This window comes from Amphiura filiformis, chromosome 9 (genome assembly GCF_039555335.1).
Source record: "Amphiura filiformis chromosome 9, Afil_fr2py, whole genome shotgun sequence".
NCBI lineage: Eukaryota > Metazoa > Echinodermata > Ophiuroidea > Amphilepidida > Amphiuridae > Amphiura > Amphiura filiformis.
In genome coordinates, this window is record NC_092636.1 from 43,933,864 (window position 1) to 43,947,025 (window position 13,162).

The window sequence follows — 13,162 nt, forward strand, 5'->3', positions numbered from 1 at the left end:
ATCGATACATGTTAAAATCAGCACAATTCCGAGATACACCTTTTTGCTATGAAATTTATTTTCTCGGTCAAATATAAAGCAAAAATTTTTTTTCTTCAGTAATGTCAAATAAAAACATAGTGCTTGGATGAACATTTTTTTTTTAAATCCTGGTGTTAAATTAAGCATCAAATTGTGTCTTTTAGTGTGATATTTTTGATTTTTATAGGCCTTTAGTTCGCCCGTGAGCTTTTTGCAGAATTCATTTTTTGCGTCTCAAACTAATATAGTTTGCTAAAGAAGATATTTCCCACCTCTGTAAAGCACATCGTGTGGGTCTATATATTATAGTTTTGTCAGAATTTCCGTTTTTATTTTACCCTTTTCCCCTCAATGCTCCGAAAATGTCAAACTTAGTACTTTACCTCGAGAGCAACCAGTACAAATAATCGATATTTCAATTGTTGTCAACCCAGGTCCCTTTTCCATTGAAAACCAGGATTGCCTGACCAGCGATTTGGTAGCCCAAATCCCCAATTCTGGTAAATGAGGTGGATTTTGGAAATTTGCTCCCGTGATAGCCTGCAATTTCAATTTATAGGGGCTATGGATTCCATGATTATGAAAACCATTTTGTCTGTTTGTTTGTTTGTTTGTTTATTTATTTACCTAGGATGAGGTCCATGGGAAAATCCACTGTCCAAACCTAGAAAAATTCGCGTGTTATTAGAGGGGATTTTAATTTTCTGTCCCTCCTATCTCCAGGTGAGTTTTGAATGACCCCCCCCCCCATCGCGGGTTGGCATTTTCATTACACCCTTCAGACTTGCGTTCGGGTTTGTGTAGGCCTATTTGTCATAATTTAGCGCTATATAGGCCTAGGACCTACTTTATAAATGTATAGCTATAGCCGTGCTATATAAATATTATAAGGTACCGGTATGTAATATTATGTAGGCCTATGGGGGGTGGGGTGGGTGACATTTTAACCATGACTTACAATGCAAGGCTCATTGTTGCCATAAATGATTTTTCCTTTAGGTCATTATAATAGGTTGTTATAAACTTCCATGTTTAACCTTGTATTGTTTTGGCTGCTTCATTATGACTTTCGGTGGGTTTAAGCAATTTCAAACAAACACAAACAATTAACAAAAGGCACTATACCCAGTCACCTTCATGACAATATTGAAACACCAGGTAATTTCTTAAATTCTTTGCTATATTGAAATTCTGGCAACACTCTATCCAGGCCGGGCACCCAGAGATATCGATCCACAATGCTAGTATTAGCCGAAGATTTCACGCGTGGATTTGAAAATATTTCAGCTAGTAGTTAAAAAGTATGGAATCAAAACGGAAATTCTGACAAAACTATGATATATCGCTCACGGTGAGGTGCGTTAGATCATCATCATCAGTCGGCTGCGGAGCAGGCGACTACAAGCTTTCTCCAACTAATGCGATCTTGGGCAAGCGAAACAATTTTGTTTGGCTGCAGCATCCCTTCAGTATCTCCCAGGAGGTGCTGGACATACTGTAAGTACAGTGTGCGCAGCCGTCCCGGTTTCCTCTTCCCATGTGGTGGAATATAGAGCGCATATTCTTTCACAGGCTCGCCATCTTCAAGACGCAGTATATGGCCGAGAAATTTGAGTTGATGAATCTTGACTCTGGCAACCAGTGGAGTGGTGTTGGTCAGGTTGTAGATGGTTTCGTTTGGAATCCGATCCACACGCTTGATGTTTAACATGACTCTGTAGCAAGATGTTGCAAATGCATTGATCTTGTTTTCCATGTCCTTGGTAATTACCCATGACTCGCACCCGTACAGAAAGACAGTAACACACGTTGTCTGAAACAGCTTGATTTTTGTTTTGATTGGCATTAGAAAGTTGGGAAAAATTCTTTAGCGAACTATATTACTTTGAAAAGCTAAAAGGTTGATCCAAAAAAAAGGCTCACGGGCAGAGTTGAAGCCTATCAAAATCGAAAATCTTACACTAAATGACTGAATTTCACGACTAAGTTTAACACTAAGATTTGAAAAAAAAAAATACAGTATCAAGCATTACAGTTTTTCCTGACATTTACTGAAAAAATGAAAATTATTGCTTTTCATTTGGCCGAGAAAAAAAATTTTACACTGAAAAGGTGTAACTCAAAATTTTGTTCAGTTGAATACCAAATTCGATCGTTTGTATTGCCTTATTAAATGACTGAGTGAGCCTTGCAGAACAATAACAATCGGTTGTTCAGAGTCCTAACTGTCTATACAGTAAATAGATGCACTGCTTTTCGCGCGAAACGGCTTGTTGACATTTCCCGGAAGTGATGTTGTTTTTGTTTTGAGCAGTGGATTGTATACGTGATCGACGAAGGTATCGTCTCTCTCGATCACGTATACGATCCACTGCTCAAAACAAAACATGCAAAAACAACATCACTTCCGGGAAATGTCAACAAGCCGTTTCGCGGGAAAAGCAGTGGACCAAGACACTTGTGATCAAGCCTTCAGCCCAGATGGCGAAAGCTAAAGTAGTGAGTTACTTTTTATTGGATTTGCCTAGCAAAATGTTTAATTATTGCTCTGCACTATAAGTAGGCTGCGCACATCACCTGTCATGTCATTGAATACAATACCGCTCTTTTCAAAGACACCAAGAGAACAGGTGCGAGTGAAACGTACATGGATTCTGCATAATGTGAAATTTCCATAAAACTAAGATCCAAATCTTCATGCCTATTTTGGGGGATTTGCCATAGTTTTTGATAAGTTATAGAGTACGTATAGTACAGGGCAATACATTCAAAAGAGTTTTTACCTATTGCTATGGTAATTAATCCTGTTACATCACTATTCTATACAGGGGATGTAACAGGATTAATTACCATAGCAACAGATTAATAAATTTGTTGAATATATCCCCCTGCACTACAAGCAGGTTGCACTCATCACTTGTGCATTTATGCACTCATTGATTGAATACAATATCGCTCTTTTCAAAGATACTAATCATTCTATAGAATTACGATCCAGGTCTTTATCCTTGTTTTTGACATCTGTGGTTCACTGCATGGGTACGTACGCCGTAGACGTGATGATGTAACAGGATTAATTACCATAGCAACAGATGAATACATTTTTTGAATATATCGCCCTGCACTACAAGCAGGTTGCACTCATCATTTGTGTATGTCTGCAATCATTGATTGAATACAATACCGCTCTTTTCAAAGATACTAATCATTCTATAGAATTACGATCCAGGTCTTTATCCATGTTCTTTGACATCTGTGGCCGAGTATGTTACATCAAATTCCATTCAGTTCTAAGATTTTTGATATTAAGTTGATGCTAACACTGTTTTTCAAGCGTCCATGTCAATGTTATTATGACCACTCAAAGTAGTAGGAACTTTCTCTTTTTGATGTGTTTACCTTTTACTGTTAATGTTTTACGTTTCACACTTCTACTGTAGAAAAAATGCTAAAATCCTGCCAAACGTAGCGAATAATTGCCCATCACCTTAATCAATTTAGCTTAAATTCAATATCTGAACAAAAAATACACTAGGGATGATACATTGAACATTAAACTTTCAAGATGATAGAATCTCAGAAAGGTAATTTGGTGACGGCATTTTCCCGCTGTGTATAAATGAGGAACATTTTTGCAACATAGAGCTAATTAAAGCAATTCATTCTGTCAGACCAACCTCTAAGCGATGGTAAGTTGAAATGTAGTATCTGACTTGCCTCTACCTGAGACAAATTAACGTGAACAGTTTTTACTGCTTTTTTATACGTCCTATCCTGCCCAACCCAAAATATATCCTTGTGTTTTATTTCTTGCAAAGCAACGATGACAAATGTCATTTACATTTTTTTAGATTATGATAAATGCAGATTGAAGTGGATGATATATCATAACTAGATCCTATTAGTAGGGATGACCATTGACCAATGAACCATCAACTTGATTTATGCATTCGCAATTTGTACATATCACAAAATATGACACCTGGCAGCTATTGCAGATGGGGCCTTACTCACCATCAATATTGGTATATTTCACTGACAATTGCACTAGTTATATGCTAGTAGACAAATTGAAGTCTGATTTAGGAAAAACTGTAAACTGATCAAGGTTAAAAAGTGTGGAAAATACTTCTATTTGTAATGGAATGTGAAATATGTTATACATTTGATTCCGTTTAACACTTGCCCTCTTTTAGGCAAGACAAAACAAAAGAACACGTTGTAGGTTGATAACAAACATTTATGTATTGCAATTTAGTATAAGAGGAAATTCCGTGGAACATATGATGATTGGTAGATCACGATACTACAATTATTGCGCGTAATTCGTCGTCCGTATTCCATAGTGGCGTATAGTGGGGCGCCGCGAATAAACAACTTTTCGAGAAAATCGGGTTTGAAGAAATGCCAATTTAAAATCGAGTTGTGTAAATCAGACATTCATTATAGTTTGTAAATGATGTGAAATTTCTGTAGTAAACTAAATAGATTTTATTGTTATATATTTTTCAAAAGAAATAAATACATACTTTTGCTGGCAAACTGACAATAAAACTATACGTCACTATGGAAAACGAACAAAACGCAATACCCTAACCTTTTTCGTATTCCATAGTGGCGTATCGACCATACGCCACTTTTTATACACATTTTATAATTATGAAATATCGGCAAAAATGAAAAACATCGTATTCCATAGTGGCGTATAGGTCCGATACGCGTACGCCACTATGACATACGATGTTTTTCATTTTGCCGATATTTCATAATTATAAAATGTGTATAAAAAGTGGCGTATGGTCGATACGCCACTATGGAATACGAAAAATGTCACTTTGTAACTATACGCCACATTTAATTAATTAATTACTAATTAATTAGCTAATTATGACTGATGAGACTTAGAAAAAATGAAAGAGAACATCATTAAAGACATATGTGCCAATTTTCAAAAAAATGACCAAAAATCACTATACGCCACTATGGAATACAGCCGACGAATTGGTTGTTTTTCAACATTGAACATGATTATAAAACGAGTGTACAAGGCTGTTATCAGTTTATATTATGGGGAAAAAATTATAAATAATACCGTAGAGATTAAACGCAAATACCGAATTTCGACCACAAATTGTGGTCCAGGACCACGTCAGCAATCTGTGGTCCAGGACCATATTGCTAAAAGCATACAGGTCACAAGCTTGCAGGACTGAGGCCGCTGACTTCCATAGTAAAGACTTGGAACTAATAGAGTTTCAATGCAGCATTGTGCTCCTGGACCACATCGTATTATGGTCCTGGACCAGACGTTGCGGACGTGATTAAACAAAATATCCATAAATTGTCCTACATTTCCCGGAATTGGGGGTGTCGAAAGTACTTTGATTTGTTTGGATATTGTAATATCCCAAGAAAGCCTCTATTGGAGATTATTTCCATTGGGGTCCATTTGAACATCGGGACGGGTTGGGAATAGTCAAGGGTTGATACCCTAGTCTTTTCAAAACTGGCTGCGAGATACAGGTACGGCTGTATGTACACGGGACCGACGGTTTAACGTCCTCTCAGAAGGATTGAATACCTTCATGATTCATTTACCCCATTCTAAATGAACCGTGGGGAGAACGGTAGTCTGAGTTTAATCTACAGAGGTTGCCAATTAATTTCAGACATTTCCCCAAGTCAATATCCCAGCATATCTCCACCGCCTGGAATTGAACCTGGGACCTCATGCGCTAAAGGCAAGTATTCTAACCATTAGGCCACACTCTCCTCTGATAATAATTGTCACTCGCATGGCTATGTGGCAATAATTACGTTAGTAGGTTTGTTTGTTTGTTTTAATTTTGAGAAGTATTACTTTCATAAAATATGAACCTTGAAATGTTATTGTGCTTTATATCAATGTTATTTGTATGTATTTAATTCAGTTTTACCTATCAGTTCATTGCAATAACGTCTAGACACAATTTTTCATACAAATGAAAAACGTGACAAATACATTTTTATCTTGTATGTGTTTTATGAAGTGTACGGTCTCGCATATTATATAACAAGTTGGTTAGGCACGATTTGCTGATGAATTTGTTCTAGAGTTAAACCTTGGTTAAACTGTCGTTCTTTTTGTTGTAATAGTTACAGAGTCGTGATAAAATTACACAAAACATAAAAGTACAAATGAGTAAGTTTCTGAATAACAACTGGACGGGACCAGATTTACATTACGTATTTGAAGACCTGAGCGCAAGAAGACCGTAAGTCCACTTGGCCCCTCAACATGTATACCAGTAGACTTCGGTTATATATATAAATGCGCTTTTATAAATGCGCACGTGACCAGATGGCCAGCGCCATATTTGCATTACATCACTGTCAATCACTGAAATGACGACCATTGAGGGAGTGGCTACAGTTGTGACCTTGTTTCGTGGCTAGCATTGACAAGGAACATTGGCTGGAGATTCGATGCTATAAATTTGCAAGGATAAATCATGGATATCGAATGATCATGATTATTGCACAGCACCACCCCCCATGTACAAACATAACTAATTTTTATTTATTTATTTATTTATTTATTTATTTATTTATTTATTTATTTATTTATTTATTTATTTATTTATTTATTTATATATTTATTTATTTATTTATATATATTTTTTTTTATTTTTTTTTTTTATTTATTTATTTATTTATTTTTTTTTTTTTTTTTTTTTTTATTTTTTATTTTTTTTTATTTATTTATTTATTTATTTATTTATTTATTTATTTATTTATTTATTTATTTATTTATTTATTTATATTATTAAAGAAAACCCTGTTCTACGGGCCCGACCGACCCAGATTTTGAACAAATTGAGAAATAATTTTTTTCGGTATAAATAAATGTTTTGTTATTTTCTTAAATTGCAAATTATTTACAGATTTTGGTGATTTTTTGGGTTATTTCAACAACAACAAAACGACCGACCGACCCTAATTGAAAGGTCCGTCCGCCCGTAGAACAGAGTTTCTTTTTTTCTTAGCCTTACTTAAATTTTATAAATATTATTTGTTCCCCCTTTCGGCTAGGCAAAACCCACCCTCCCCCCTTTTACACTCATAAATTAATTGTTTTTTTGCTAAGTTTCCCCTTCCGTGTAAAGTAAAACTTTATAAGCCGTTTGAACCAAACTGAACAAAATTGACGTATACAATTACAATGTATAATACCATGACAATAATGTGTATGACGACCATACTAGAAGAATATACCATGCATAACATACGTGCTTGTACGTCAAATTGTCATATAACGTATGAGCGTGATGTATAGTATACGAGTCTTCCTCAACATCTTCCAGCCGGGATGATTAGATCATTTACAGTCATCTACGTATTGTACGTCAAAGGGTGTTCAGATTACCGATTTAGCATGGGGGACACAAAAAGGTGCTTACAAACACATTTTGAATTAGTTTTTTTTGTCCATTTTGATACTTAATTGAATGTGAGCGAGCGAATGAGTAAGTTGGGGTTGAGGAGGCCGGGCGGGGACATCTAGCCTATTAAGTTCGAGAGGGTCATTATTCCGAAAAGGGCTAAAGTTATAGTTTCGTCAATTTACGTTAAAATTAGAGTTAAACTTAGGGTCAGGGTTATGTTCAGTGGCGGCACTACGGGGGGGGGGGGTGGTGGGAGTGGAAATACTTATCTTGACTCCCAAATAAATAAATCCATGACCCATTCCTCCCAAAGAAAATGACAGCCCCCTAAGTTCCCTATCATCATGTGCAAAAAATAATCAGTAACATCATCGGCAGCTACTCAGTTCTGACCTTAATGCCAGTAAGAATCACATTTCGTCATCAATATGGCCAATTGCCACGCCCATTTAGCACGGAAATACTGAAATATAAGTTTTTAAATCAGCTATATCTAGCTTTTCCGTCATTAATTTTTTTTTGTCCGTAATGGAAAATCTGAAAAGAGTGAATGTTTCGCTCAAATTATTTTGCCCTTTGCAATCAATGCCACTATTTTGCTAAAACAATTTTCCTTGTAACCTGTCATTTTCGCCTATACTTTTGCGTGTGGAATTTGTGTACATCCGGGTACCTTACATCGTTGAACACGGTATGGCGACTTGTAGATGTCACGTGCGCATTTATAAAAGGGCATTTATATATATACCCGAAGTCCACTGTATACACTAAAGTTACGTATAGTTTCTTAGGGTTTTATAATGTTTATTACATGTTCCAGGTTGAAAACATCATGAAAGGTTGTGAAAGATTTGTTTTGGCCCCTGAACATGTATAAAACATTACCAAACTATACGAAACTATACGCAACTTTATTGTATACATGTTGAGGGGCCAAGTGGACTTATGGTCTTCTTGCGCTCAGGTCTTCAAATACGTATATAAATCTGGTCCCGTCCAGTTGTTATTCAGATGATTATTTATAGGTTAATGAACGCGTATTACTTGTTGGGAGAGAAATTAGACAAAAATAATGCACTTGCGCTGATGTTGATGCGTCTAATGCACGAGCCCCGAAGGGTTCGCGCTATCTGAGAGTGTATGAATATGTTTCAGTGAACTTCACACCCATTTTAAAGTATCTTTTGTCCCAGTCAAGGATGTTGACCGACAGGAAAGATGTTACCGGACAGTAACTTACACGGGGAGGTTCTTCCTGGTTGATGGTATACTACAGTAAGCCAAAAAATTAAGGTACCAGTTGTGTTCACCCTTGTATATCCTAAATAAAGACAAGTATATCAAAATTAAAAGCAGGCAATACTTGTACTCTTTAGCTCTGATTTAAGACCTTATTCGTTGAAATTGGTTGAGAATAAAAGAATCCATGATCTAAAACCTAATGAAGAAACGAAATCAAAAGTTGCACTTTTGTGTTCTAAACAATGAAAGCACGACGCTAGTTTTAACGTGCTAATCAATAGAAGCGCGGCGCTAGTTCTCTTGTTCGCGAACGCGTTGTGTACACATCATTAGGGCTTGCAATGGAGCAAACTGCAACTTTTATATTGGCACCTTCCTTGGGTATTTGGATCGTCGTTTTTTTTATTTCTAGAACAATTTCAACAAATGAGGTCTTAAATTCGAGCTTAATGATGCAGCTATTGGCTGCTGGGTCAAATTATGACATATCTGTCTTTGTTTAGGATATACATGGGGTGAACATAACTGGTACCTTAATTTTTTTGGCTTACTGTATACGGGGATGTGCCACGGTTTGTGGGTATCTTTTCAGCGATTTTTGTATATCGATGAGTGGTATTTCAGTGTTGACCAATATTCCCAATTGGGCGTATTTGAGCAAACTTGTGGCCTTAAAAGCGTACAGTTATGGCAAATTGGGTGTTTTTTGTGCATAAATTGGTATATTGATTGGTTGCAAAAACAAGAAACAGAAGGTATTGAGAAAGTCAGCGTCCGAAAGTCTGCGTGGCATATTCCCGTACAAATGTTTTTGAAGACCCCCCCCCAGGTAACCAAGCTCCCTCGTTTGGCGTTACAATTGACAAAAGTCTTTAGGTTCAATAACTTTATGTTATTAAACCTGGCTGAATATGATGTTTGCTTACAATTTAAATCACGTATGATTAAAAAAAAAATAGACCTTATGATCATGAAAATATGGTCATGCTGGTTAATATTACATTCACGGTAACCGTTAGGGACATCTCCAATCATATAAACAAAGGACGTCAACCTCATTTGCTATCACATCACTTTGTGAATGATATCAATGTAACCAATTCTTCAAACCACTTGAATTCAATATTTACTGAAACTACGACATTGTTTTCTTGATTTAAATGTAACCTATCAATTTATATTTCAATACGTTTATCGGCTTTGCGTAATTTGATTGCACAAACAGTCCTTCAGGCTTTGTGGACCATATTAAATTGTATAAAACACAGTTGTGATTTGCTTATCAATCGGCGCTGGTTATTTCCGTTTGTGATGACAACGGTCTGCTTGTAGATGTAGCAATAACATTCCGGTCAAGAAGATTTTATTTTTATAGTGAAACAAAACAGTTCATTGCCTTTAATGCCATTGCTTCAGCAAAGATGAATTCGTTTATTAAAAGGCCCAAGTCCTACAACACGAAATGCAATTTACTGCCCGCCGGTTTTTACATATGATACTGATGGGAGGCTAACATTCTTTAGAAATGAAAAAACCTCAAGTAAAAATGACGCGACGGTCGTTACTGTTAACTATAATGCGTCAATACACCTTAGAGGATGTTTCGACATAAAACAAAAACAGCCGCATGTTATCCAATTTGAGAAGAATATGTTGTAAATCAATGTTATCATGTTCTATTATTAAATGTAATTTGAATGTGATTTCAAATATCAAATAATGTTAAAGCTTGTTAAGCCAGTGTTGAGCAGAATCGTTAAACCAGACCACCCTCAATGATACTTGTGCAAAGGAAGTGATATATCAAACTGCGAAAATAAATTAATAATGCTTGTTATTAATTTGCTGTATTAAAAGAAAATCAGAGTTTGTCAGAGTTTGTCTTTTCATATATATTTTAAATCAAGCTAGTACTGTTAAGTTTGGATTCATCAGCTTTGTTCTTCAAACAAATAACAACTTTTTGCTTGACAAAACCAGTAAGTAACAAAAAATAACATAACTTTGAGAATAATTAACACAAAGCAATAACATTTATATAAACGTGCCAATAACTTTTTTAGCTGCGGTATAATATAAAATTTAGGGAAAGATATCGCAATAGATAATATTTATTAGTGATTAAATAGAATATTGCGCGATTCGATCAGTTGCCATGGTTGCAGCTTCATTAACTGTATGTGAGTATGCGCATTAATGGGTGCAATTAATGCATAATACAGGATACTCTCCAAATTTAATTCGCCGCAGAAGTGTGTTGTAATAGTAATTAATTACCATAGCAAAATGTGAAAACATTTTTGAATATATTGCTCTGCACTATAAGTAGGATGCGCACATCACCTGTCATGTCATTGAATACAATACTGTACTGAAAGTTCAGCAACTCAAAGCAAGTAGTTGTTGATTTATTGATCAAATATTGGTTTCCCCTCATTTTTGACTGTAACTCCACAACTGTTGTCTGTGCTGAAATAAAATTTCCAGTGCAGTAGTTGTAGTCCATGCCCCTATAATATACATATCTTACTTGTCCCCAATGCTAACACAATTTTCCAAGAGTTCATATCAATGTTATTATGACCACTCAAAGTAGTAGGAACTTTCTTTTTTTGATATGTTTATCTTTTCTGGTAATGTTTTAAGTTTCACACTTCTACTATAAAATAACTTCTACTATAAAATAAATTCTAAAACCCTGCCAAACGTAGCGAAACGTACCCATCACCTTAATCAATTTAGCTTAAATTCAATATCTGAACAAAAATACACTAGGGATAATACATTGAACATGAAACTTTCAAGATGATAGAATCTCATAAATGTAATTTGGTGACGGCATTTTCCCGCTGTGTATAAATGAGGAACATTTCTGCAACATAGAGCTAGTTAAAGCAATGCATACTGTCACACCAACCTCTAAGCGACGGTAAGTTGAAATGTAATATCTGAGTTGCCTCTAACTGAGACAAACTAACTTGAACTGTTTTAAACGCTTTTTTATTTCTTACAAAGCCACGATGACAAATGTCATTTGTGACTGGACACCACGAATCAGTCGTAAAGTCGGCCCGGTCAATTTTGTTTTATTTCGTGTTTAGAACAAATATATCATAAGCTTTAAAATGGTATATCATTTAACGATATCCAGAAGCGGGGTTATGGTTTGTTGAACTCTGCTCCTTTAACAAAAATATTTTTGCGGTTTTACATGTGTCTCTTTTTCCACATTTCTGGTAATAAATATCAAACTCATAATTGGCGGTCTCTTCAAATCATCCCCAAGTCAACGAGGTTCATGAATGTCCTCTCATTGTTATACATACCTAGACAAAATACAATGCTTTGTTATCCACCACTTGAACAGGATTTAGCCAAAGCAAACAAAGACAAGAACTATTTAAGGATTCTATAGAAATAGGTAGAAGCTTATATCCTCTTCAACAATAGGAGTATTGATTGGTTTAAACAGTGTTTGATGAGATACTTGTCGCACCGAATTGAGATACCTATGAATACGACCTTCACGCAAATGTTACACTGTAACTCAGAATACAATTTGCCGAGTTTACGGCTCATTCGTAGTGTCCAGTCACATTTACATTTTTTTAGATAATAATAAATGCAGATTGAAGTGGATGATATAAATCCATAACATGATCCTAAGGTTTGAAAGAGCGAACAAATGTTGCATGCTAGATTTCTTCTGTGTGTTATAATAGATCAGGTGCTTCACGCATACTTGTCACAGAGCAGTCAATACAAATGTTTATGCATTCAATATTGTCAAAGGCCTTAATAATTGCTACTAGAAATTATTATCTTTAAATTTGTCTTTTTATATCATTTCAAAAAATGTGCTTGGAATTTTGACATTTTAATTCTTTTGATTAAATGGAAACGTTCAATAGCAACTGTGACAACAAACCCATTTCCTTGAATGATCTGAAATAATGCGATCACATAAAACGATAATGACCAATCATAACACCAGGTAATGGATTGAGATATTTGAGATAATGAGAAACAGCGTGTTATCATTAGTCTACATCTGCCAGAATTATTCCCTCCCACTGAATTTAAGTGTCATACGGTATGATGATATATAGCATATAAACATAATAACGAAGTTAACAATCATTATTGTTTAACTTTACGAAGTGTATAGCCCCGAAACCTATATTCAGCAAAAGAATTAAGGTACAGTGTTACGAGTCGGAAGGACTCGAGGCATAATAAACGATTGCACAACACCAACACACTGTTTGCATGTTTAAGGTAACACAATCTGAATCTTTGATGAAAAGGAAATTATGATTTGACAATATTGTTGTACACTTAAGCATAATAGCACATACAATCATTTAGAATCAATGAAATACGCTGATTTAGGAATGACGACACTCACAATGTCGTTACCTTCACTTTTCACGTGTTGCTTGTTGAAAAACAGTTCCCATTCCGTTTATTGAAGC